Source organism: Hipposideros armiger, unplaced genomic scaffold (genome assembly GCF_001890085.2).
Source record: "Hipposideros armiger isolate ML-2016 unplaced genomic scaffold, ASM189008v1 scaffold_652, whole genome shotgun sequence".
NCBI lineage: Eukaryota > Metazoa > Chordata > Mammalia > Chiroptera > Hipposideridae > Hipposideros > Hipposideros armiger.
In genome coordinates this window covers 912213-916674 of record NW_017732002.1, presented here as the reverse complement: position 1 = coordinate 916674, position 4462 = coordinate 912213, and the positions used below count along the sequence as shown (strand labels likewise).

At 43.9% G+C, this 4462-nt stretch overlaps 1 pseudogene; it reads left to right on the top strand.

Moving 5' to 3' along the window:
* The first annotated feature begins 2131 nt into the window (after positions 1 to 2131).
* On the top strand, positions 2132 to 4166 carry LOC109372645 (elongation factor 1-alpha 1-like; annotated as a pseudogene).
* Positions 4167 to 4462: the final 296 nt, after the last annotated feature.

Sequence of the window (4462 nt, the reverse complement as noted above, 5' to 3'; positions counted from 1 at the left end):
TGTGTGTGTTTGTGTGTGTGTGTGTGTGTGTGTGTGTGTGTGTGTGTGTGTGTGTGTGGTGCACTAGGGGAACTGTGGTCACTAGTAGACATTTGAGACAACAGCTCTAGACTCCTCACCTTAGTCTGATTTGCTTTAGTTTGACCTCTTCTCCTGGCTGTATACACTTGGCCCATGGCCTTGACTTCATTTCTTGATCCATGGGTGCCCCAGTGTTGCTGTTCTCAGTTATTCTCCCTGATATATGGACCTTGATGCTTCTGTCTCTGGTTGATACCTTCCTCTGACTTCTAAGTTTATCCTATATTTTTTGGAGAATTTCTGGTCTCTATTCGTGGCCTGGACTATGGACCTGAAGCCCAGTTCAGACCTTCACCTGTGTTTGAACTGAGCCAGCACACCCCACCTGTGTGCTTAGTGATTGGGCAAGGAAATGGGAATAGACATACGGCATGATGAGAACCTGTCCAGCCTGGCTTCTTGGAAATAGATATCTCAATCCACTTGTTCTAAAGTCAACAATAATTGCATTAACACTGATCCACTCTTTTTTGTTAACCTTAATGTAAATTCCACTGAATTGCATACTTGATGTATCCATTTTTTATTCCCCTTCCATGAGAGAGTCCCCAACAATTCCAGTCCAACATGACCATGCCCCCCCATTTTCAGTCACTCTATGCTATCTTCTTTTGTGACTTTGTTCTCCTGTTCTTTACCTGCCTCCTCAGTGAGACTATGAGGTCACTTTTTAAACCCCTTCGTGATGTATGAGTGACATACAAAAAGCTGCACATTTTTTATATAAACAACTTAATGAGTTTTAAATAAGTATAAACCTGTGAAACCATCACAACAACGAAGGCCGTAAACTTATCTGTCATATCCCAGTTTTTATTTTAATGTTTTTATAGTAAGAGCGCTGAAAATTTATCTTCTTAGCAAATTTTAACTATGCAATCATTTTTTAAATTAAAGTTTATTGGGGTGACAATGGTTAGTAAAGTAACATAGGTTTCAAGTGTACAATTCTGTAATACATCATCTATATATCACATTGTGTGTTCAGCACCCAGATGCCAGTTCTCCTTCTGTCACCATGTATTTGACCCCATTTACCCTCATCTACCACTCCCCTTCCCCCTTACCATCTGGTAACCACTAAAACTATACAATATTTACTGTTGTTAACTGTAGGTCCTATGCTGCACAGTTCTCCAGAACTTATTCATCTTGCGTAATTGAAACTTTGAACCCTTTCAACAACACCTCCCCCTTTTTTCCTCCACTCAGCCCCTAGGAACCACTGGACTACTCTCAGATTTTGCTTATCAAAGATCTATGAATTTATAAATCTATAATATATAATATTATACAGACATAAAAAAAGGAAATTCTGGACTAGCTGTCTGATGCATTGGTTAAGAGTTGGCTTGGGAGAACCGGCTCTGAGCAGCAGGACCCCAGTTCAGATCCCACAGGAGGGCCAGTGATGCTGCACCCTCTACAGCAAAGATGATGAACAACAGCTCGACCTGGAACTGGGCTATCGTGAGTTACCATGAGTTTCCACACCCACCATACTCGCCTGACCTTGTACCGTCAGACATCCACTTGTTTCACTGGGGCTGCAGTGGACTGCCATGAGCTACTGTGACTGGCTGGCAGCCAGCATGAGTGCCCAGCAGCTGGTGTGAGCTGCCATGAGCCACCGTGAGCGGCTGTCCAATGGCAGGTGACTGATTGCCTCATCTGGGAAGAGCGCAATGATAATACCAACATGGGCCACTGAAGCGACATCCTCCACAACTTGACTAAAGAACAAAAGGACAGCAACTTGTCTGTTCCCCTCCCCCAATTCCCCAAATAACAAAAAAATTGTCACCAAAGGTTTAGAGGCCACGAGCGGACGACAGGCAGCCAGATGGTGACTGGCGCCCTCCACAACTAAGATTGAAGAACAACAACTTTGCTGGTTCCCTTCCCCAATTCTCCAACATGTTCCCCTCCTCCAATTCCCCAATTTAAGAAAACAAAACAAAACAAAGCAGGTTAGGATGGCTTTTTCACAATGGGTTTGCCACCAGAACACAGGTATAGTGAAAACTACCACTAAATCTAACCCAAATTGGGAAAGGAAGACACATATAACATCCTTGTCATTGGACATGTAGATTTTGGCAAGTCTACCACCACTGGTCATTGGATCTACAAATGTGGTGGGAATGACAAAAGAGCTATCGAGAAATTTGAGAAGGAGTCTGCTGAAATGGTGTATGAGAATTTAGAAGGAAAAAGGCCTGCCTGGGGTCATATGATTGGATTCATGACTTAGGTATGCACTTACTCTCTGGAGGATTGGCTACCCTCCAGGGATGTAAGGAACAAGATGTGGAGCTCTCTCAAGGTCTTCGAGATTGGGCTGAGATCCAAGGACTAGTCCTAATCAGTGCCATGGGCTAGCCCCAGCTCCTGGCCAGACCCAGGGCTGGTCCCGTGTATTGCTCATGCATACGCCATTTGGCTCTAAGCCACCTTTGTTAGAAAACCCTTAAAAGCCCCAGGAGGCAGGGATGAGCAGCAGCTCTTCCTCAACAGATTCCACTGTGTCATGCCCATTATGCTCAGATTCTGGTGCTGAACTGCCCGTGATGCTCTGATTCCGGTGCTGAACTGCTCGTGATACTCTGATTCCGGTGCTGAATTAGATAAATGGGCCCTGGTGGTATGATGTAACTATTTTTCTATTTCCCTTGCAACTATTTAATTTCTATTTCCCTTAGCTCTTTCCCTGTTAACAATAAACCTCCTATCTACCCCAAGCGGCTTGTGGTAGTGTGGCTTGTGTATGGAATCCCAAAATAAAACTCAGTCTGTGCACAGCTATCGATATAGATTAATTATCGATACAGATGGGAAAGGGCTCCTTCAAGTATGACTGGGTCTTAGATAAACTGAAAGCTGAATGTGAGCATGAGAATCACCACTGATATCTCCCTGTGGAAATTCAACACCAGCAAGTATTATGTGACCATCATTGATGCCCCAGGACACAGAGACTTTATCAAAAACATGATTACAGGTCTATCTCAGGCTGACTGTGCTGTCCTGATTGTTGCTGCTGGTGTCGGTGAATTTGAAGCAGGTATCTCCCAGAATGGGCAGACCCATGAGCATACCCCTCTGGCTTATACACTGGGTATTAAACAACTAATTGTTGGTGTTAACAGAATGGATTCCACTGAGCTGCCCTATAGCCAGAAAAGACATGAGGAAATCATTAGGGAAGTCAGCACCTACATTAAGAAAATTGGCTACAACCCGGACACAGTACCATTTGTGCCAATTTCTGGTTGGAATGGTGACAACATGCTGGAGTCAAGTGCTAACATCCCTTGGTTCAAGGGATGGAAAGTCACCCATAAGGATGGCAGTGCCAGTGGAACCACACTGCTTGAAGCTCTGGATTGCATCCTGCCACCAACTCGTCCAACTGACAAATCTTTGCGTCTGTCCCTCCAGGATGTCTATAAAATTGGTGGTACTGGTACTGTCCATGTGGGCGAAGTGGAGACTGGCGTTTTACTGGTGTTTTCAAACCCGACGTGGTGGTCACCTTTGCTCCACTCAGTGTCACAAATGTAGTAAAGTCTGTTGAAATGCACCATGAAGCTTTGAGTGAAGCTCTTCCTGGGGACTTGTGGGCTCCAATGTCAAGAATGTGTCTGTCAAAGATGTTCATCATGGCAATGTGGCTAGTGACAGCAAAAATGACTGACAAATAGCAGCAGCTGGATTCACAGCTCAGGTGATTATCCTGAACCTTCCAGGCCAAATCAGTGCCTTATACATACCTGTGCTTGATTGTCACACAGCTCACATTGCTTGCAAATTTGCTGAACTGAAGGAAAAGATTGATCATCGTTAAGGGAAAAAGCTGGAAGATGGCCCCAATTTTTTGAAATCTGTTGATGCTGCCATTGTTGACATGGTTCCTGGCAAGCCCATATGTGTTGAGAGCTTCTCTAACTACCCTCCTCTGGGCCATTTTGCTGTTCATGACATGAGACAGAGTTGCTGTGGGTGTCATCAAAGCAGTGGACTAGAAGGCAGCTGGAGCTGGCAAGGTCACTAAGTGTGCCCAGAAAGCTCAGAAGGCTAAATGAATGTTAGCCCCAATATGTGCCACCCCAGTCTTAATCAGTGGTGGAAGAGGACTCTCAGAACTGTTTGTCTCAACTGGCCATTTAAGTTTAATAGTAAAAGACTGGTTAATGATTACAACGCATAGTAAAACCTTCAGAAGGAAAGGGGAATGTTTTGTGGACCATTTGGGTTTTTTGTGTGGCAGTTTTTAAGTTATTAGTTTTGAAAATCAGTACTTTTTCATGGAAACAACTTGACCAAAAATCTGTCACAGAAATTTGAGATCCATTAAAACAAAGTTTAATGAGAACAAAAA